Source organism: Ambystoma mexicanum, chromosome 10 (genome assembly GCF_040938575.1).
Source record: "Ambystoma mexicanum isolate Mex_15411 chromosome 10, UKY_AmexF1_1, whole genome shotgun sequence".
Classification (NCBI taxonomy): Eukaryota; Metazoa; Chordata; class Amphibia; order Caudata; family Ambystomatidae; genus Ambystoma; species Ambystoma mexicanum.
The window spans coordinates 176,681,873-176,705,745 of record NC_090932.1 but is presented as its reverse complement, the minus strand read 5'-3'; the positions used below and the strand labels follow the sequence as shown (position 1 = coordinate 176,705,745).

Sequence of the window (23,873 nt, the reverse complement as noted above, 5' to 3'; positions counted from 1 at the left end):
TCCCGCAGAGACTCATCGGTATCAGCCAGGTATGCCAGAATGTCATCCGCAAATAGGGATAATTTGAATTTGGCTTTCCCACACTTAATCTCTCTAATGTTGGAATTGCTTCTAATAGCTACTGCTAAAGAGTAGAGGAGCACAGACAGTGGACACCCTTGTCTTGCACCATGAGACAACCTAAATGGACCTGTTAAAGTACTTTTTACCTGAACTCTGGTGGTCAGCAAACTATATACTGCAGCCACCCACCTCTGGATGTCTGGGCCCAGGACACCACTCTCAAGTAACTTTCCCAGGAACTGACATTCCACTCGGTCGAATGCTTTCTCAGAGTCCAGAGAGACTTTCTCCGAGTCCAGAGAGACGAAGCATGCATCTACCCCCTGTACCTGTGCTAAGTAAATTACGTCCAAAGTCTTTCTAATATTATTAGATACCTGCCTACCTCTTATAAACCCGACCTGGTCCTAGTGGACAATGGAGGAGAGAACCCCTTCTAACCTATTGCCCAAAATGTTATAACATTTTACATCAGTGTTTAGGAGAGAGATATGTCTACAAACTGAACATAAATTGGCATCTTTCCTTTGCTTAGAGATGACCACAGTAATGGCACCCATCATAGAGTATGGTAGTTTACCCCCTCTTATATTCCATTAAATACTTTAAATAGAATCAGAGCAAGGGTTATACAGAACATTTAAAAACAATTAAAATGTGACACCATTGTCACCTGGAGTGTTACCCCTTTCTTATTCTTCATAGTTGTCACTACTTCGTCCTCCGTGATAGGCGAATCCTATGGTCCCACAGTCTCTTGAAAGATTCTGGGCAGATCTAGCCCTTCCAGAAATCGGGTTATCAGTCACCCATCTCCTTCATACTCAGCGGCATATACGCTTGCATAGTATTCTCTAAATTCCATACCAACATTGTAGTTATCGTAGATTACCCTGGAGTCTGGGGTATGGACTGAGGTGACCATTTTGTATTTCCTCTGCGCTCTCAAATTCCAGGACAATATCCTGTCTGCCTTTTCTCCCTTTTTGTGATATCTTTGTTCAAGGAATTGTAGCTCCCTGTCCTTTTCATGTATTAATAAAGCCCTCAACTCAGCTTTATAGTTTTAAACTCTTTTGAAATGGCTGGATTGATATAATGTGTGCCCAGAACTCCCGGCTGTAGAGCTGTGATCTTACCCCTCAATACCTCTTCCTTCTTTTGTCTATCCCATTTCTTTAATAGCATTAGCACGATTTTCTTATTTTACACCACATTTGATATTTCATTCCAAATTCGGTAAATAATGAACACCGTGCACAGACACAGCCTTTAAAAAAAAAATGTCAGCAGTGATAGGATGCTTCTGTACTGCACACCCGCAGCTAAAATGCCTTTGCAAAATTCCAGCATGGACTACAGGATTAGTTTGCACGACCCATTGCAACCATGGTTCTCATCAGAAACTGTCTACTGCCTGTTACTGTAATATTGCATCTCTTTACTGGTCATAACAATACAGTATCTGCAGGGAGTAGTAGCTAAACATAGGATATATGAATGTCTTGGTAACCAAGCATCTTTCCAAACTGTAAGGTGATTCAATCAATGCTTGATGAATTGTATGCACTTTCTATTTGTCCTGTAATGTGGTAAAGCACTAGCACTTTTATAGGAGAGATTACCAGTTTGACTGAAGCTGAATGAGTGAGAGTGATGTTGGATGATAGAATTATAGTGTGAGAGATGATGCCATAATGTTAGCACATATAGCACCTTGAGAATGCCTCTGTGTGGTAGCGGTCCGCGGTGTAAATCAACATAACATAACATATGCACTTTTTTTCTTGTGTGGTAAATAGAAAAATATGCTACCAACATATTAATTGTAATGTATGATAAAAGTATAATAATAAAAACAAATGAGTTAAATGTTGTGTTCAGACTTCATGAGCTTCGAGCGGGTACATCAGCGGGTGAGGAGTATAATTGGTGGCTGGACCATTGCTATTTTTGGAAATTAGGCTATGTCCATCAGTCCTCATGTGCCACCAGTCTGCAGTTTTCTGTCTATGTTCAGTTCCCCTGGTGTTAGTGAGTTAAAAGGGTTTACCGTCCCATGTGCCCATAGTAAGGTGATTTTTGAGCAAGCCTCTTCCATCACTGCGCAAGTGGCAAACTACAGTTTACATTGTTACCACAGATATAAGAATCAAGCCATACATCTTCACAGTACATGCTGCAGAGACTGCTGAAGGGTCCTAGAAGCTGCCCATCCGTTGCTGTGCTCTGAGCACTCCTGTCACCCGGTGGCAGGGGCAGCTTTTGATTTCAAGGGGTGGGGGATGCAGCTCCTGATTGGGCACCAGCGTTCTAAATAAGTAAATGTCAGTGTTGGCTAGTGGCCATTCATAGTGGAGGGCAGGTTTTGCACGACTGGCTGAACATAGCATGTGAGCCCTAGGCAATGTAGGAGGATTTGGGTGATTCTCCCATGTGATTATATAAAATGAATGCAGGTCACCAACAGTACACATGAGCATTTTAAATGTTCATGATGTCTGTGGCCAAATATATGCCAGAATTGCCAAAATAAAACCAAGATATAGGGCCTCATTACGCGTTTGGAGGCAGCCATGCCCTTAATAAGGGCATGGCTGCCTCCAAACTTGGGTCCGGGTCCATGGTCCCTGAATGGGGAAATACGGGGCCATTCCAATCTTGGAGGACCCGGTATTTCTCCATTCAGGGAACACATCCTCATTCCCGTTTGAGCCCCCATAGGGCTCAATGGGAATGGGGAGGGAGCTAAAAACGGGCCCGTTAATAATGGGCCAGTTGTTAGCTCCCTGGTCCACTCGCGGGACCAGCTCTGGACGTCTGGTCTGACCAGACGTCCAGAGCGGGTCCCGCAAGGGAACCTCGTGATAGGGCAGAATGGGTTTAACGCCACCGGCACCTTTACCGGCGCCGTTAAACCCATTCCGCCTGGGTCGTAATGAGGCCCAGTCTTCTCAATATATGCCAACATTGCCAGTGTAACACAATTCAACAGCCACAATATATGCCAGCATTGCCATGGTAAAACACGTTCATGATGCAGCTCCCAAAATATATGTCAGCATGGGCACTGTAAGTCATTTTGATGTTATACTCACAATAAAGGGCAGCATTGACAGTGTACATTATTTTCATGATCCTATGCCATCAATATATTCCAGTATTGCCCCTGTAAATCATTTTCATGATACGGCGCCCACAATATATGCCAATATTGAAACAGAAAATTCTTCTTTCATGATGCTGCGCACACAGTATATGCCAGCATTCCCACATCAAAATCCCTTTCATAATGGTTAGACCGTGACATCAGGCAGCATTGCGACTGTAAATAATTGTGCATAATGCTACACCCACAGTATATACCAGAATTGCCATTCCAAAATAACTTTGAATACTTTGTGCCCACAATATATTCCAGTAACACATGCAAACCACTTTCCTAATGTTTTGCATACAATATATGCCAGCATTGACATTGTAAATCACTTTCATGAATCTGCGCTCACAATATATGACATTACTGACACTTTAAATCCCTTTCATGACACTGTTTCATTAATATATGCCAGCATTCCTACTGTAAGAGTTTGATGATGTTGTGCCTACATAATTGGCCAGTTTTCCCATTGTGAATCACTTTAGTGATGTTGAATGCACAATATATGCTGGCGTTGCAACTATAAATCACTTTGAAGATTTCCATCTGGCCCCCTCCCAGCAAAACAAAACCTGCATGCATCATTCACATTTGTGCACATGCATACACACTCATTCACTCATCAAGCATTCCTGGAGCGAATTGAGACCGGGAAATGGAGAAAAGAGGCAACCGCAGCTGCAGCCGAAGGAGGCCCTGGTGCTGCGGTAGCCATATTGCTGCTGTGTGACTGGGAGCATGGTGAACCCGCCGGCCTTCACAGTAATATCCTGGGCAAAGGACTGTGTGCATACCGGAGAGGCAGGTGCCGGGAAACAGGCACATGCTGCCTGGCTATTGGCAGCAGAGACTGCCGGTGGAGAGTAATGGAGTGGCACGAAGGGAAGCCCGGAGGCCGGTGGTGCACACCCGCAGCAAGGCTTGCAAGGACACATAAGGTCACCCCAGCGACAGCAAGCTGGAGCAAGAGGGTGAGCCCAGAGCCTGGCGGTGCGCACTAGTAGCGTGGGCTGCTTAAACTTGTTGGAGCATTTCAAAGACGGCGGGCCCTCCGCGCAAAGGGAGCAGCAGCCACCTGGGAGAGTGAGTGGTGCAACACCTGGGGGTCCCTCCGCCTCCTGATTGGGTTGGGCTCCAGGTCCGAGGGTCTGAATGTCTTCCCAGTTGAAGTCTGACAGAGACTGGGGAGGCGTGGTTGGGCCACTCCACAGGCTATTTCGGCAGTGCAGGAGGGATGGTATATTGCCAGATGATCTGAGGAAGGCGTACATAGTGGTTCTTCCCAAACCGGGCAAGCCACTGGAATTTCGTGCCTCCTACAGGCCAATATTGCTAATAAATGTGGAAGTGAAAATCCTGGCAAGGGTCTTGGCAAATCGGTTACTGACAGTTATAGGCTGCTTTATCCACCGGGATCAGTGCAGGTTTATGCCATCTAAATCTACTCGCATGAACCTCTGCAGGGGTCAAGTCACCAAAATCGTGGGTTCACTAGCCTTGCTGTCAGTGGATTTTGCAAAGGCGTTTGATTCTGTGCAATGGGATTCGGTGCTGGGAACTATGGAAAGTATGGGTTTTGGGGAGAATTTTCTGGGCTGGGAGCACCTACTTTACAAATCGCCAGTAGCTGAAGTGTGGGTTTTGCTCTAAGACTTTTCCCCTGGGGCGGGGAACGAGGCAGGGCTGTCCCCTCTCGCACTTGCTCTTCACCCTACGAGTGGAATCGGTGGCAGTAAGGCTTAGATATAGTATGGAGTGGGTGGACTTCAAGGGGCCCTGGAGATGGGAGGAGAGGATATCTTTATACATGGACGACCTACTGATCTTTACTTTTTGAAATGTATAGCGCGCACCACTGACCTGGTGGCTAAAGGGCGCCAACAAAGAGAAAAAGAGGACAGACAGTATATGGGGCAAAGCGTCAGGCTCAGGGATCAGGGAACAAGCCACAAAATAAGAATCAGGAATTAGCTGAACAGGTATGTCTTTAATGTTTTCCTAAAGGCAGGTGTTGAGGATTCCTCCCTTAGATTTGGGGGGCTACCGCAAAGAAAGCTCCTTTCTTAACTTGTGATAATTTGCAAGCTGGAATTTGCAGTTGGGAGGTGTTGTTTGATCTAAGATTATGGATAACCTGTCCGTATCCTGTCAGGCTGTGACTAACATACAGCTTGGCTATCGGGGTGCCAGTGACCTCAAGGTCTTCTGGCAGAAATCGGTCCTTTTCCCCGCACAAGGTAGGGATGCGGTGCTCCTGCAGGATTGCCCGTACCAGGTATCTATGTCAGGCGTTCGGTATCTCAGTATTCAATTGGGAAAACATCTCTCGAAGTTCCTCGACTTCAATTTAAACCAGATCATTGATAAATTCAAGTTGGATGTCACACACTGGTAGTCTCTTCCATTGGGCCTGATGGGCAAGACGGCCCTATTTAAAATGATAGTTGAATTGTCTCTCAAAACAGCTTTGCCGCAGTTTGGTCCACTTTTGTGGATGAGCCCATTTCGATAACACGTGTTTCGGCAACTGATGCCTTTGTCAAACCTGGGCAATAATTTTATGAACGAGTGATTAGTAACATATGGATATTTTCATAGATTAGGTCACTAAACGCTGCATGTCACCGGGTGCTTGGTTGAGTTACATAACAGAGGTATGTCCGTGAGCGTTGGCTTCTCGTGTAAAAAAACAAAACAAAAAAACACGAGAACCAGAGGTCGAAGTGGGCGGGAGCGGTCGGGAGCGGTGCTCCCATACTTTTTATTTTTAAGTTTCACCGTTCCTATAGCTTTATTTTAAAAAGAAACCGTTCTGGAATGGTTTAGTTTTAAAATAAAAGTGTAGGAAGAAGTTGAAGCTTGCACTTGAGTGCACTGCACATTCCCATAAATAGCAGGTGTGTTTGTTTGGGGGTTTGGATTGTGTGTGGAAGGGGGCTCGGGGATGGGGTTTATGGGGAGCGGGACAGGCCAGTGGGGAACATAGTTCCACTACTTCTTTTCGTACACTTCATCCACTGACGAGAACCGGACGTGCACAGACATACCTCTGTTATGTAACTCCCTCGAGCACTAGGTGGGATTATCCGGTGACATGCAGCGTCTAAGGACCTAATCTACGAAAATATCCATGAGAAGCCCTTTCTGGCCGTTGCTCTGGCACTAATAAAGAAAGCTATTGCCATGTTGTGGGGGTCCCCGGACCGCCCTCAGATGGCTCACTGGTTGGCCGAGATGGACATGTGTTTGGCCCTGGAAAGACGTGTGTATAATGCTAGGGGGTGTCCTGAAAAGGTTCTGAAGGTTTGGGGTAAACGGGAGGAGGGATTAGTGGGAAAGGGGGTGTTCACTGGATGGGTAGTGATGCCGGAAACTACTGTCACTGACATTCTCACCTGACTTCAGCACCCAGCAATTTATTTTTTGTCAATTTGCCTATGCTGTTGCGTCAAGCAATGATGGTTATTTTTATTTTTTGTCTTTTTGATGAAAACAATAAAAGAATTTGCATTAAAAAAAGGTTTGTCAGACTCACACAAACATGAGCATGCATAGGGGTAGGCGAATAAACACAACACACATCCACACATGTCATTTGAAACTCGCATACACTTTTCACACGTCACTGTTCTCTTCTATTTAGGGTCCGGCGGGGCAACAAGAAGGCAGCTGCGCTTGGGCTGCATCGAGCAGCCTCTATGTGGTCGCCATTTTCTGCTAGCAATTTGTACTTATTTTTTAACTAAAGCACAGAAGCAAGTGCCAGCCCAGAGCTCAACAGGGATATACATTGGGACTTGCGGAGGGGCGCATGGGGGTGACTGCCACTATGCCACCCCACAGAGTACACTTTATGAAATGGTTGGCAGGGGAGGAGGTGCGCAGTTTCCTAATAAATACCTTCAGGGGCCACACAATTCTTTAACATATAAGCTAAAGGAAACATCCATCTTTGCATTAAGCATTCTTTTACTTGTAGGCGGCTCAGAAAAGTTGCTGACTTGAGAACACGTTGCTAATGAAAAGTAACCCGTGAGGTAATAGTACATGTTTGCCGCAGACCTCTGCAAGCCTGTGAAGCAAGGTCATCTCTCAGCCTCCCTCTGCTTACTCAGCGACCAATGCCCCAGCAGCAAGGAAGGCGCACCATGCACATGGAGAGATCTCTTTCCCTCCTTCAGCCGTCACCTCACTTAGAATTGTGTAGAGGCGGTACCATTCCCCGGAATGGTGCCTGTAAAATAACACAAAGACGAGAACAAGCAGTGAGCCAGTTTATGTTATGTTATTTGTTTGTTATTTAATATTTGTATAGCGCCTGCTGGCATTTGCATGGCTTCGAAGCACTCAGTGGCAGGCCCTTCGGAAGACCGTAGTCTGTGCAAACATGAAAATAAAAAGAGCATTACATTGCATACAAATAGTAATTAGAATTATTCAATATTCAATACTAGCAGAGATGGCTAGTTGAAAATGTTACAAAAATAACGGAGATCATTGTGTCTGGTGCAGAGATAACTGCTATGTCAGTGACTATGTGACAGAAGGACCAAATTTATCAGGGGACTCAGCTGTATTCTATCGGTTGCAGGGCAAGAGGGGCAATGGGTATCATAAATAGTCTATCAACCCCTATGGCAGCTGTCTACAGTGGAGGGATATAGTTACCTCCATAATTGTCAGATATGTCAAAGATACACTCAATGCATGTCCTCTTGTCTGCCCCATTGGGTTATTGCAGTACAAACTGCATCCAAACGTGATGGCGGTCTGTAGAGAAAAATACCACCTCTTCCTCTATGAGATCACTAATCTCCAAGACTTCAGGTTCTCTAGAAACACTCAAACCCTCCCACCACCAGAGTCCCTGAATATTCTTTTCCCTGCCCAGAGGAGTCCTGTGCACCTGACCTTGGGCCAGTAGAAATTCTAGTGACATATTATGTTCCTCTTGGGACACTGTAATCTCTCTTGCTCCCCCACAAGTCTAACGCTAAACCGCAAGCACAATAACACAAAATCAACATGCACACTTGGTAGCCACATCCGCGACACATTGCAACACACGTCCACTCAACGGGTGGACACCCAGATGTACTCAGTAGACAAATCACAGTTGCATATGAGGATATGTATAAAGGGCTGGCAATATATCAGTGGCAATGACAAGGTAGCAGTATCCTGAAATATCTTTCTGAAACATATCGTATGAACACCATCTCATACTTACAAACCAAAGTCTAATACATAAATCTAGATATATGGATGAAGAGCTCATCAGAGTAAACCATAGCATATCATATTATCATATAGTAACATAAAGGTTTGTATTGTACAGGTGTACAGGGCCTTGCAATGTTTTTTTTTTAAGCAATCTTCTGAGATTTGATGCATGGAGTATGTGGGTGTGAACGAAGCGGGGAGTAGACCCTGGACAAAAGAAACACAACAAATATAAGAAAAGGTAACATTAACCTAGTGGGGAAGTGATTCAAATGAAAGAGGAGCACTTGTCAAATATACAAAATTACATTATTACACAGCACTGGAAGGAGTGGTGGGGTCCGGTAGGGAGGATGCTGAGGGAGAGCTCCCTTGTGGCCAAGTAAGTGATGCTTAAACAGAGCTTTGAACAGATCCATAGTCGAGCTGGATTTGATTTTGATGGGCAGTGGACTCCAGCGGAGCAGGGTGATTAGGGAGAAGGAAAAAGAGGAGCCACAGGTGCTTGGGACAGCGAGGCTGGGCTCAGGAGGAGGAGAAGAGGGAATGAGATGGCGGGCAGACACAAATGCAGTCAGACAGGTAGTGAGGAGCAAGACCATCGATCGCTTTGTAGACTAGCAGACTGGGAGAAGGAACTTGAAACGGCTACGGTTGTGTATGGAGAGCCAACCAGCATGTTGTCGGTAGATAGATGTTTGGGAGAATCTGGGTAGGTTGTAGAGAGTGCAGGTAGTAAAGTTGCGCTCTTTGTTTAGAGGGAGAAGGAGTAGAGAGGAAGACCAAAGAGTACGAACAACCAGTAGTGGAGTTTGCTAAGCACAAGGGTGGAGATTAAACTTTATATAGGACTTCATTACGAGGTCTGTGGTAAAACCCACTATTAGGCAGCGGGCTACCACCGACCCCGTAACACTGTCTCTGCCGCCCGATATCCTGGTGCCAGCGGGATATCATGAGCAGCAGCGGAACAGTAAATCCCCTTTCCCGTGGAGTCCAATAGGATTCCACGGGAATGGGGTCACTAAAGCACAAGCACCGTTGTTAACGGTGCCGGTGCTTCAATGAAAACACTGCTGGTAGGGGCCTAATTCCCAGCAGGTCAGGCCTGCCGGGAGTTCCATGCCCCTACCGGTAAACTCATAGTTTGGCGGTCCGGAAAGGGTGCCGATACGTTGCTACCGGCACCAGTATTTCCGGACCACCAAACTTGTAATGAGGCCCATAGATTGGTAAGTAACAAATAGACACATATTCCAAATGTTGAGAAGGTACATACTAGCATTCATTATTCCAGTTGCTATCAAAGAGGACCCCAAGGTTGCGTGCCTTAGGCAAGGGAGTACGGAGGTGAGGCAGGAAGGAGATAGGGGAGGGCAAGGGAGTGATTGCATTGTGTTACAAGGCCAAATCTTTGACCTTGTCCATAGGGGTGGAAAAGCCTTTTTGTAGGAGGAGATGGGAGGTGTAGGGGAGAATCCAGGGCCAGCTCTTCCCCTTAGATGGGAAAAGAAAGGGGAGGAGGCCATACATTATTTGCCTTTTCCGTGTGCCAATATGTATCTGTGCAGCCTTGTCGCTGAGTGTGTATACTCGCCAGTGTTCTTTTTTTTATTGCAAACACTGTCAGCAAGAAACAAGGAAAAGAGAAGCCGGAAAACACAGAGTTACCTGCACAAATGAAACTCCAGCACCGCACAGACCTGATTGTTGCTGCCGATCGGTGGATGAGAGACAGCCACCATCTGCAACAATGCAGCTGTGCATAGCAGAAAGACACTGAGCGAGACCGGCAGAGTTTGCTGGACAACCCGCCTTTGAAATGGACAATCCACTAGAGCACCCAGGACTGAAAATGAGGAAGTCCCGCAAACTTACTGAGGGTATCGCTGACAATAGTCGCAAAACCACAGACTATCATAGAGCATGCCGGCGAAATGGCAAGCCTGTGTAAAGAAAGTGGATGGGGCTAAGCCCCCTTTTGAAGCTTTTCCCTGCACTTGCATGCCCTAGGAGGGGAAGAAGAAGGTAGATTGGTTAAGGACAACTGGCCAACCAGCACAGAGAGAGTGATACTTAAGTGGGGACCAGGAAACAGGAGGTTTAGGTGTATTGAGTGGGGCCAGAGGAGCAGATGGAAGGCGACCAAAAGACCAGCAGGAGGAGGGAGAGAGCAGCGGCATATGGAAAAGAGTTTTGGATCAGGTGAGTGATTGGCTTAGGGGTGATTGTGGTTCTGCTGTGTGAGTGTGCATGTGTGAGACAAGTATGTAGAAAGGGCAGTGTAAGTTAAGAATGTGTGAAGGCAGGTACATAGTGAAAGAAGGGTGTTTGAGTAGTGGTCTGAGAGGTGTAGCAACATAGAAAGACGAGTAATAGTGTGGGAGGAGGAGGAATAGTAGTATAGTAGTGAAGTAGTAGTGTGAGAAAATAAGTAGTTGTTACATAAAGGAATACTAGCAGTGTGAGAGGAGGAACAGTAGTAGTTGAAGAGGAGTGGAGGTAGTAGAGTGGGAGGAGTGGAAGAAAAGTTTACATTGATGGGTGAAGGGAGGAAAAAGGAGGAGCGAAACATCAGAGGGACAGAAGGTTGGTGTGGAAGAGTCAGGGAAGAGGAAGTAGGTAGAGTAGAAGGGTAAGGCAACGGTGGACAAGAGTGGAACCAGTTACATCTTACAGAGCAATTTCAAGGAACAAGCCTTCCCATTTAGAACACTATCCTATGGTGACAGTAGAGAAAGTTAGGAGGGCCGTGAGGGAGTCAGTGAGCTTGCTTTTAGGGGAAACATCATTAGTTTAGGCCAGAACATAGACAGTAGGGGGTCAACAATCTATAGAGCTAACCAGCGTTATGGACATCTGTGTTAGGGAGGTTTGTGGCAATGTCAGAAATAGAGGAATGGACAGAACGCTCATACAAAATTCAATAAAGACCTTTTAACTGTCCTTGATTTTCTGTGCCATCTGTGAAAATTGGAAGCTAGGAGAAAGAGGACTTCTGTTTTTGAACAGTTCAACATGAGATAGTTGAACCTAAACTGTGACATTAATATAATTTCCAACACATCTTGCGCATGGACGGACCACCACCTTATCACATTCACCATCAAAAAAGATAACCGGCTTGACCAGCAAACGCCCATTGCCCCACCAGCATGCATGAGAAACAATCGAAACATAACAGTGGAGAAATTACTCCCCTTACTACAGCCGATCATTGACTGCACGTCTACCAATTCTGACCCTACGGCCTTAGTAGACCTGTATAACCATACCTTGCTCGACGCTATCAACACCATAGCACCACTCAAAATGTGCAAACCCAAACCCCGCGCGCATCTAAACTCATGGTTTACCCCTGAACTAAAAACCCTATGTAAGGACAAGAGAAGCGCAGAATCATCCTGGAAAAACTCCCTCTCAGCCACTAACAAGAACAATTTTATAATAGCATCCAATAACTATAAAGAAGCTATTCTCCAAACAAAACAAAAAAACACCTATAAAATGAACGAATTAGCAAAGCTAAATCTAGTAAGAAAGACTAAGACCTATATGACCATACCTACTAACTTTACCTCCGCCTCACTTGTTTGTAATAACATAACTGAAACATATGTGTCATGTGTATCTGTATTACTGTGTCTTGCATCAGTTATACCTGTCAGTAATGTGCCATTGTAACTGTAATCAATGGGCCTCATTCCGAGATTGGAGGTAGCCATGGCGCTAATATAAACGGTATCGAGTCCGCCCTCATTTACCGGTTTAGTCGGACCTTTGCGGGACCGGTAAATCCCCATTGAAAATACCATATACCATTCCCCATTCCCATTTGAGCCCCCATAGGGCTCAATGGGAATGGGGAAGGTGCAAATAAAGGTACGTCAATTTGCAGTACCGTTATTTGCTCCCTGGACCATTTGCGGCTCCCGCTAAGGCTGCCTGGTAAAACCAGCTGGTCTTAGAGGGACCCGCAAAGGGACCTCGGAATAGGGCACAAAGGGATTACCGGCACCGGTGTCCTTACCGGTGCCGGTAATCCCTTTGCTGCAGCCTCGGAATGAGGCCCAATGTATCTTGTATCACATGTACCTGTAAGAAATGTGCCCAGATGCCCCAGGGCTCGGTGCGCTATATAAACAAATAAATAAATTGAACGCTACCCTGCGACAGATTGTAGAAAGACGGTTGGTAATTCGTTTTGAGATGGCTGGAGTGGAGGAGGAAAGGGAGAAAAAGATTTGAGTACATTCAGCAAAGAGGTGATATAGAAAGCCAAAGGACGAGATAGGTCTTCCTAGAGCAGAGGTATAAAGGATGAAGCGGAGAAATCCAAGGATTGACCCTTAGGGGACGATGAAAGGGACAGGGATGGTGTTGGAAGTTTGCGAGTTCCAGGAGATTTTACATGAGCAGCGTTCCAGGCAGGAGGCAATCTAGGTGAGAGAAGATTTGCAAAATGTAAGGTCTTGGCAAGTGAGAAAGTGAGTGGTGTGGTAGACAGGGTCAAAAGCAGTAGAGCCGTCCAAAAAGAGTATTAAAGAGAATTTGGAGTGCTGAGAATCAGAGAGAAAGTTAGAAACCTGTATGAGTGCGGTCTCAATTGAGTGTTTACTACAGAAGCCAGATTATAGTGTATCACCAAGGCCATTATCCTCAAAGCACTAAGTGATCTGGTTGCAGACCACCTACTCAGGTACCTTTGACTAATGGGGAAAGAGAGAAACTGAGTGATGGTTCACAGTGACGTTTGGGTAAGCAGAAGATTTCTTCAAAAGGGGTAGGTAGTACAGTTGCAGGACACAGGGAAGAGTCGAGCGGAGTGAAAGAGGTTAAAGTGCTCACAGAGGTATGGGAAGGGTATTGAGATTAAGTCTTTGACTATTTGAGGATTGAACGATGGCTTAGCGCTGCGAAAGAAGGGTGCCAATTTGGTATGAGAGGTAGGGGAGGAGGAGTTGAGAGCAGAAGGGTTAGGGGAGGGTTGGTGGGCAGAAGGAGGGTGGGAGGGTAGTGAGAGTGTCATGAATTATAGAGATGTTTTAAGAAAGGTAGTGAGCAAAGTAATTAGCTGAGACGGAAGAGGCAATGGATATCGGCTTGGGAGTTGTGAGAAAAGCTTGGAGAGTAGATGAAAGTGTGTCTAGGTGAATAAGAAGGGAGGAGTTTAGGTGTGTGCATTAGTAGGATTTGGCAGAGAAAAGGGTGGGTGTCTCTGATTTACACAGCATTGGTGGTCATGATCCATGTTTGTTTTGGGGTTATGGCTCTCAGAGGTAATCTAGGACTGAGGACAGAGAAGGAAAGGTGTAATGTCCTTGCAGGCTAGTGTTGGTCAAACAGAGTCATGAGTGCATAGAGGAAGTCAGAAAAAGTATGGTCAATGGAAGCGACTTGTATAGGGTTGAGAGACAGGGGGAGGTCCTCACATCATCAAAGTAAGGGGGCAAGAGAGTCCTGATTGAATTTCCTTGGTCGTTGAAGATGGGGGAGAAGGAGTAGAGGCTGGCAGGACATAGTTGTTAAAATGAACAATGAAGTGGTCAGAGGTACAAAGGTAAATGGGTGAATGGAGAGGTAAAAGCAGGAGAGTGAAGTAGAGAGAAAGGTATGGTCAAGAGAGTTCCCACCAGAGTGGTTAGGCTGGCCACAGAAGGATCAGAGGGAGTGGTCAGATACAAGGCAGTTAAGTTCCAGGCACGTGGCTGTGGAGGGCTTGGGAAGGTTAAAGTTCCTCAGCATGACAATAAGGATGTCACTGGGAAATGACTCAAGGAGAAGGTTTGGGTCAGAATAGAAGGAATTGAGAGGACCAGAGGGTCAACAGATAGCCAGAACAGCGAGACAAGTAGGAGGGAGGGGTTGAATAATGGCACATTCAAAACAGGAACAGATGATGTCAGAAGGGTAGCAGGAGGACAGTGGTGAGGACGTTATTTACAAAGATCCCCACTCCTCTATTCCTCTCAACAGGTCAGGGGGAGTGGTAGGAGGTAGCAGTCAGTGTGGAGAGCCAGTAGTGTACTTTATTATGGAAGTGTGCTACAGTTCAAAATAACTTTCCACACTAGCATATAAACATTACAAACCATGTACTAAGTAGTCATGACTACGTTAATTATGTTAAAATACACGGGGCCTCATTACGAGTTTCGAGGTAGCCATGGAGCTATTAGCTCCATGGCTGCCTCCAAACTGGCCTCCTTTACTGGGTTCCTGCAATGGGAATTACCGGGTTACTCCGACATAGGAGGACCCGGTAAACCCTCCTTGCAGGAACCATTCACCATTCCCATTTGAGCCCCCATAGGGCTCAAATGGGAATTGTTAGGGAGGTAACAACGGGCACATCATGAGTGTCCCGTTGTTACCTCCTTCTTCCCCTCGCGGGACCCGGAAAGCACGCCTGGTTTTACCAGGTGTGCGATCCGGGTCCCGCGACGGGAACCCTGTAATAAGCCCTGACGGAATGAAGGAGGCCGGTCCCGTACCGGCCCCCTTCAGCCCTTCAGCGCAAACCTTATAATGAGGCCCATTCTGTCACTACATCAATCAATTAGTCTACATAGAGCATTCCATTCCAAATAATGTTTTAAGATATCTTCTTGCTGGACGTTATTGTTGTTAACATTCCTAAATTATACAACTACTTCAGCTATTTATAATGTGTTGATTATCTAATTTACGGATAATAGCTGTCCAAAGACATCAATGCAAGTGGTGACCCGGATGTGCATACAAACCGAAATGTATCTGTGCCGATTTGTTCCATGCTGTGTGCAGATTTACGATATGTCTTTATGTATACATTGTACAAAGTGGGACATTGTGTTAACAAATGTCGTGTGGGTTCCATATTACCTTGTGACTTACAGAGCCCACACAACTGCTCAAGTCATGGTATTCCGCGCCTGGGACCCAATATCATCAATGAGGACAATACATTTAATCCAAGTTGTAAAATGTTACAGTAAGATAGCAGGGAGGTTTTATATAATCAAAACCTTGTTCCGGACATCTGTAACAGCGGAGCTACGACAATGGATCCCACTCTCCATCACGTGGTTGGGCTGTATAGCCACGTCTAAAAGGTGATTTTGCCAAGTGTTCTCTATTGTTTTCAAGCTCTCCCCGTGCTGGTTCCCAGGTCCTTTTTTTGGGCTCTGAGAACTTACTAGATTTATATTGTGCAATAGGAACCCTTGCGTGGCTTTGTATACACTTATGGCCCTTTGCCATAGAGGAGGATTGAGCCTCTGTAACTTTATAAAGTACTACAAAGCTGCTCCGCTTCGGGTGATTCAGGGGTGGCTGTCTGGGGTACAGTCTAAACTTTGAGTGGAAATGGACAGGGCGATGTGGCTGACCCCCCTCGAGGGGATATTGTGGTTGGGCAGGGGCGATTGACTGTCGAAAATTCAATTTAGCAGCGTCCTTTCACAGTGTCTAGATGTGTGTGATCGGATAGTCTCTCAGGGTTATTTATCCCTCTACTCATCTTGCTCCCTACATCTGATTGTTATTGGAATCCTCAGTTTTCTCCAGGAATAGAACACAGGGCATTTGTGCAGCAGTGGCAGAGGCAGAATGTCTTAAGGAGAGGGACATGATGAAGGGGTGGTGGTTAGATCCTTTGAGGACTGCAAAAGGTTCTTTGGGGTGGGGAAGGAGAAAGGCTCCGGTACGCGCAGCTTAGGCATTGGATTTCTAATCCAGCAGTGAGGGAGGCTGCTTCCAGAGGGCTAATGGTATTCGAGATGTTTATAACCACCCACTTGGGGAGAAGAAAGGCATATCTGTTCTATATACAAAATTTTTGTGGCTCAGGGTTCATTCCCAAAATGGGCATATATGAAGAACGTGTGATTGGTAGCTCGAGTGCGAAATACCTAATGAGCACTGGGAGCTTTTGTGGGGTAATATACCCAAGCCGGCTCGGGAGATACAGATCAGGGAAGCTTGGTATAAATCGATGTTTCAGTGGCACTATAACTCAGGGGGTGTGTTTGGTTATTGTTTTTCATCACTATTGGAAAACCACAATAAAAATACTTGGAGAAAAAAAACTTCCGCAAAAACATTCAAGGGGCCTCATTACAATCTTGGCGGAATGGGTTAACGGGTGCCGCTAATGGATGCGGACCCGTTAAACCCATTCCGCCTGATTATGAGGTCCCCTCGCGGGACCTGGGAGCTAACAACAGGCTGGTCGTAATCGGCTCGTTGTTAGGTAGGTGCCTGCACCCATTCCCATTGAGCCCTATGGGGGCTCGAATGGGAATGGGGAAGGTCCGGGCCCGGTTCCCTGAGGGAGGAGTTACCGGGCCCTCCAAACTCGGAATGGCCTGGTAATTCCCCATTCAGGGAATCCGGACCCGGTTTTGGAGGCAGCCATACCACCAATAGCGGCATGGCTACCGCCAAAGCCGTAATGAGGCCCAAGGAGTGATTTTTTAGCTACATGGTTTATATTCTTAACTCTGTGCCACAAAAATGCGTTCTCTTTTAGTTGCAGACACAGAGGGCCTCATTACGACCCTGGCACTCACGTAATGAAGGGTGCCGGTACAGGACCGGCACGCTTCATTACGTGAGCACCGATTATGAGGTTCCCTTTACGGGACCTGGACCAGACGTCTGGTAAAACCAGACGTCCACTCTGGGTCCCGCGAGGGGAAGAGGGAGGTAATAACGGGCCATTTGTAATGTGCCCATTATTACCTCCCTCCCCATTCCCATTGAGCCCTATGGGGGCTCCAGTGGGAATGGGGAATGGTTCCTTCAAGGAGGAATTATCGGGTCCTCCAATGTTGGAATGACCCGGTAAGTCCCCATTGCAGGAACCTGGTAATGGAGCCCGGTTTGGAGGCAGCCATGGTGCTAATAGCTAAATGGCTACCGCCAAACTCGTAATGAGGCCCAGTGTCTAAGACTCCAAGACACATCACAATTGATGTCTGCATGATATCCATCACAGGCCTGAGCAAATTCATGTAATGCCTTCATTTTATAGGATTATTAATATAATTATAATTGTTTTTATAACGCATTTCATACGAAGAGGATTCGAGCCTGTGTTGCTCTGCGTCATTTTGCTTCCAAGGTGAGCACGTTGCGACAGAGCTATACTATCCAAGTAACCAAATAGATATATTATGGGATTATTTTGTGGGAAAAGCATCTTAATATACAGAGTATTGTATTTCTCCTTACATGCGTTTAATGATATGATGCCCAATTCCATCCTTATTGCCTGGGTAGGGCAGCACACTGGTACACCCAGGGCCGTTCTCCATAACCTTCTATCTAGCTGATCCAACCAGGAAAGTTTCCGTGCCACATAAAATACTTGGTATAATACAGGTGTTTAATAATTCAAGTAAGACGAGCACAGAACGACCGCCCACATCACTGGTTCACTTTTTGGCTGCCAGGAATTTGCTCATGGCACTACAAGACACCTCGCTTTCAACATTCACATTAACCTCTCTGTTTTGATTACTTAACATCCAAATTCTTGAAGATGCTTACAGTTTCAATGTTTTGTAAATTAATATGCCACAAGTTTCTTTTTGATATCCTATGATTTTTACTCACAACCATGATTTTAGTTTTTACACGATTTACCAATAGGCCATTTATAATGGCGTAGTCGGCCAGCGCGTTTAGTGAGTGTCGCAGGCCAATAGCCCTGTGATCCATTAGAACAATATCGCCAAAGTATCCCAGCCAGGGGGCGCTGTTGTGACCTATGTTTGGTGGAAATGCTTGGGCACCTGCTAGGACCTCATTTACATCTGCGACATACAGGTAGAAAAGATCTGGGGCAAGGGCACAGTCCTAATCAAATTAGAAAGAGTACCATTATTGTCTAACTGAACGCGTCATGAGAGGAGATCCAGGTTCCTGTGAGAGAAGGATTATAAAGTGCAGGGCAATCAGTGATGAGTTGGGCAGTTATGTAGGAAGGCTTGCTGCAGAGAAATTGCGCAATGCGGAGGCCAAGTGAGAGACTGATAGGATGTGGGAGAGTTGAGCAGGCTTTGGGGGTTATTACGCATTGGGCAGTGTGGGTCAAATGCGGCAGCATTGCCATATGCCACAGCATCACTGCACCGCCCAACTATGGCCTTGGTGGAAAGTTGGAGAATTCACCTCCAACTCTGAGCTGGAGGTTAATCCGCAGACTTTCTGCCCATTTTCAGCAGAATTACCGCCACATAATTACCACTGTGGTAATGCTGCCAAAAATGCCCCATGATGCAATTAAGAATGGCGCCAATACCGCCAGACCAAGTGTCAGTAACGGAAATTCCACTGGGCGGTATTCCAGCAGATTTACCGCCGGAATACCGCCCAACTCGTAATGGCCCCTTTGTGTGGTTGATGAGGTGATAGATGAGCTTGGATGTGCTGGGAGAACGAGAGCATCAGGTTAAGGGGCGAGGCTGCCAGGGGTGTGGAGGGAGATGGGGGGGGGGGGGGGGGGAGAGAGTGAGGTAGAAGTTAGACCAACTTGTGGCTGAAGATTACAAGGGAAGGGGAAGAGAAGAGAGTGCAAGGAAGAGTGGAGCAAAGTCAAGATGCATGACGGAGGGTAGACGATATAGGCAAGTGAAGGAAGGGTGCAGCCGAGAGGGAAAGGATAGACGGGTGATTGGAAAGGGAAGGGGGAAAAGTTGGCTGTGAAGGAACAAGTGAAAGTTCTGAGTTGGGCTTCAAAAGAGCTATAGGAGACCAACAGGCAGTTAACAGGCCCAAAACAGAGGTAATCTGTGGTTCTTTCTTTGAGGTGACAGCAGCTCCACAGTGAAAGGAGAGTCACTTAGTCAAAGGATCCCTGGGTGCGCAAGCAGGAGTCAGGCAAAGCGTAAATGTAGGCTACTTTGGTGGAGCAAAGAGGGCGGATAACAAAACGTACTGGACGTGTTCTGTGTTTAATGGCACTCTACCATCAGACATAGCGGGATCTGGCTTCTAAACTTTATTATACAGCTTTTTGTAAACTGGAACTATTCTGTTACCAGCAATGGGAGACGGTGGTTAACAGAAATGTGTACACATTGACACCTGCGTGATCCCACCAGAATGGCGCTAGGGGAAAACATGTGTTTGGTTAAATCATGCCCTTCATTCCAAAACAAGATATGTTCACATGTTTATGACAGCACATTGGAAAATATATTTGGCAAGGTTTTTTGGGAGGAATAGGCTGGGGCTGTATAGTGAGAATGGGGCCACAGATCCCTGAGGCAGGCAGGCAGCCTAGCAGTGTCAGCGATCGCACTGGCAGGGGACTCTCTGCCCTGAAGGGTGCAACGTTTGTAGTGGTCGTCCCCTGTCACCTGCCCTGGGTACTTCTCCAATTGTGGTGAGCGGGTCAGTGTTCCCCACAGTGACATTACTTCCAGGCGCACAACTACTAGGACCCCTGCATGGCTACACCATATAGCATACTCCAAATGCCCATCCGCGTATCTCACGGCTAACACACTCAAATTCTACATCACACCTTATACTACTACACACATTGACTAGGCCACCCACGCACAACTTAACACCCCTTCATAACACACACTGCATTTCTCCAACCACCTTGTATAACATTCCCAGCCAATACACCCTTACCATATTGGCACACGAGGCTCCTTTCTGAAGTAACTCGAGTGCACTCCACACAAATCACCTAGAAAGCAATAGGCACGGTGATCCCGGATTCTTCTTGCCTGAAAGTGCCAACACAATTGCTAAGCTATGCTGCATTTTACCTCCGTCCCTAATAACCAAGCCCAAAGTGCCCCTTTTACAGATGCCAGAGCACCAAGAGACCCTACAAGTGGCAGCCGAGCGCAGTATAAAACCCAACAACACAACATAACACACCTCTGAAGCAAACATACATCACAGCATGCACTTTGTCATTTGGTAGATGTTCATCCAGTCTCCTTTCCTTTATTTGCACTCTGGCACTTGCAGTCCTGCAGTCATTTCTATTAATCCTGAACTAAATGCAATTTTGAAAAAGGGACTACATTTTATTTTATTTTTTATTTAAGTGTTATGGTTCAGACAAAAGTATAAACCTTTCACTTAATACAAAGCCTACATTTTGCATAGAGTGAATAAGCCAATGCATTATGGGAAAGGCAAAAATACAACAACCAGAATGAAAAGAAAGAAAATAGTGAGCCTTACAGGTCCCAGGTTCCCCCGCCAGTCTTTGCACTTGCCTCCACCCACTGCACTATGTTTACCATCACTGCACTTTCAGCTTACGCTCCATGAGCAGGGCAATCTCTCTGCACTTAACCCAGGGCCCTGCTGGACGGGACTCGTTCCCCCCACGTCCCCTTCCTCTCACCTCTGTCTGTGCGCATGCATGACCTAAACGTACTAGGACTAGTTAGTTCGTCTGTCCTATCCCTGCAGGAACCCTTTTTTGCCCCCCTCCCTAGCTTGGTCACTGCTGTAACACTCATGCACTTGCACTAGGAGATATGCCTCAGGCCTAGTATGCTAGTTTTTTGTTAGATCATTTAGAAACTTCAAGGCCTAAGAATGACTACAGTATTCCCTTGTTGCCTTCCCGCCTTGAAGCGCTTTGAAGCACTCCACCTATGTATAAGCGGCGTATAAATAAACAATATAATAAATTAAAAAAAGAATAAGAAAAGCGGGTTTGGGTGGGCCCCTCCTGAAGTACATTGGTACATTATGGAAGGCAGCCTGCACTTTAACACCCTGAACTCTCTTTCAGGCACTTTAACCTCACTCCCCTATTTAGATTTGATTTTGTTTTTATTCTTTGAATACATTTATTTTAGTCGATTCGATTTTTTTCAGAACTGATTACAGTGAATATATGTTGTTGCTAAGGGTTTGTTCTGTTACATGCCAAGTGTATGGTGCGACCGATGAACAACTCAGCTGCACCTGTTAGGGCACACCATTAGTTACTTAGGCCAGCCCTCTTTTAAAGGTTTCTAAGTTACTTGTGCTTCCTGGGTCCCATTGGCCAATATTGCTTGGTAATTCATTTAGACACCCCTTCCCAAATGATCACACCTGCCAAGCGATTCGTAAACAGGAATCGAGCCAAAACACGATGCTGAGAGTTTGGGCTGAATTCTTTAACTTCCAAAAGACTGAGAGGGAAAGGGTTACAGCACATCTGGCCAGCATTCCACGCCTCTTCCATAAGGGACGCTCGTATTGATTAGATTTGCAGGGTGAGAAGATCACGGTGGCTGTTTTCATAGCACCTTCTAATGCTTCTAACGTGTTCTCGGATCCTTAGGGCTTCTCTGATTGGCTAGTAAGCATCACGCACCTTTCTATGAACGCTCTGGTTGCTGTTCCGTGCAGACTCAAGCCAGCGTCATGTTTTGCCATTCTTGTGGACTGATGCGACACCATAAGTGAGCTGCGCAGTGAGTCATAGAAAAGGGGGAGCCACAGAATAAACACGTAGCGCCGAGCCAGGGTGTCCGCCTGGGCTCTAAGAGACAAACATGAGCAGAGCAAGCCCATAGTTTACTTGGCGTCCTGCTCCCAACCTCCCACAACACAAAAGCCAAACTCTCAGTTTTGGCAGACATGGCACAGTGAGATCTATTGCTTTGAGCAGGATCACACACTTTGTTTAAGAGGTTAAGCCATGATTTGAGCTCAGTCTGCATGGATACTTGACCACATATCTTCTCAGCTCTGACACACATATGTATTAACATATGGCTTTAAAGTTCTGAAATAACAGTGTGTTTTTAAAAATTACTTCAAACGTGTAGAAATCGCATTATAAGCCAAATTGACTAATATATAGCCTTTATATTATGCAAAAAATGTACAAGTGCGCTTTTTCATCATACGGAGAGGGAATTGCCAGAATGCAAAATAATGTTAACCCAAACACGCTCTGGGGTTTGCTACTATACTTTCTAGTGCCAAAGACACACGATTACCAAATTGTTTCACTAAGACCTCCAATCGTGTTATTTTTTGCGATGGGAAGAAAACGTGACGCTCCAGAAAAAAAAGCAAACCCTTTCTGTGCATGTCCAACCAGCAGACTTCATGGAATTTTGTGAGTCAGTTTGTCTTGAAAGAAGGGACATATTGGGTAGCTAACTGGGGTTGACAGAGAGTGAGTGGCTTTCAGGTACAAAAGTGCCCAGCCAGTGCTTATCGCCTAGTGCTCAGACTTATTAGGAGGCCATGGCTCTGACAGCGACCTGTTTTTTGCAAGGCTAAAAAGCCAGGCATCCTTTCATTGCAAAGCTGGCGACATGCAAACCTGCCAGGAACGAGGCTCTGTGCTAGTCAGCGGGGCAGCATAGGGAGACAGTTCCTACACTGGGACATGCCCACGTGTTTCCAAGGCGAGCAGGTAGGGGGGTAAGCTGAGAAGCTCAGATTTTCCTAGGACAGTAAGTAGCCTCTTTGCTCGAGTTGGCCCAAGCCCACCTGGCTCAGCTGCCTTTACTGAGTCCTTTACCAAGCACAGGGTACAAGGTCCATGGTTGGGGCAGGGATGCTGCCCAATGCCACCGAGTTATTTTTAATAATGCAATGATATGCACTGTAGCTTTAGATAGTGACGGCAGAGGAGGCTAGAACCTGCAACCTATTTTATTGTATACTCCCTAGAGACCAGGGGGGGTTGGGGGGATAGGCTGAATGGCAGACTGCCTTGAGATGAGCAGGGTGCTGAGATGGGCAGGGAGACCTCGTGGATATGGCACGCTGCATGGTGGGTGACATTGAGATTTGCCCACTGTGGGATATGGGCAGGCTGCAGAGACGTCCACAGATCAGATGGCAGGCTCTGGCTCTGCAGAAATAAGGCGAAACTGCATACCGACACCTCCCCCCATCACCCCCACCCTGTCTTTCCAGCGCTGCATTTTCCTCAGTCTGCGACAGCAAGCGCGGTGCAGTCAGAGGAGAGGAAAGCGCCTTCTTCGCACGCATAACTGCCCGGCTCCCTCTGGAAAGAGCCAGCCAGCCGCCCGGAGGCCAACCGCACACCAGAGGTAACCGAGAGGCCTAGCATCTACCCACGCGAGGCAGAGAGCGGCGGGCTGCCAGCCCGCAACACGCTCAGGAAAGTCTGCCTCAAGTAACCAAGGCCGAGCATGGCAGAGGCTCACCTAGAGGGGCGGAAAGGGGGCCAGTCAGGAAATACACGATGGTACAGCCCAGGCTCCGGTGAGGCAGAAGGAAGTCTGCGACGCGGCGCAGGCCACAGGAAGAGAATGGGTGCGACAGGCGGAAGTCTGTGTCTCCCACGCCCACAGGAGGGCCAGGAAACCGGCGGGAGAGAGGTGAGTCTGATACTGCGCAGTGCACGGGAACACAGGCAAGAGGGTGGTGCCGCGCCATAGGAAAATCTGAGCCCGCCCATGCACAGAAATAAGTCAGTGGG

General features: G+C 46.6%; 1 long non-coding RNA gene across 1 annotated transcript; it reads right to left on the bottom strand.

Annotated features, from left to right (window-relative positions):
- Positions 1-7,174: 7,174 nt before the first annotated feature.
- LOC138491254 (uncharacterized) lies at positions 7,175-23,767 on the bottom strand. The gene is made up of 2 exons (XR_011275984.1): positions 23,599-23,767; positions 7,175-7,457 (listed from the first exon to the last, which is right to left on the bottom strand). It is a non-coding gene; the product is annotated as an uncharacterized lncRNA (long non-coding RNA).
- Between the last annotated feature and the right edge of the window lie 106 nt (positions 23,768-23,873).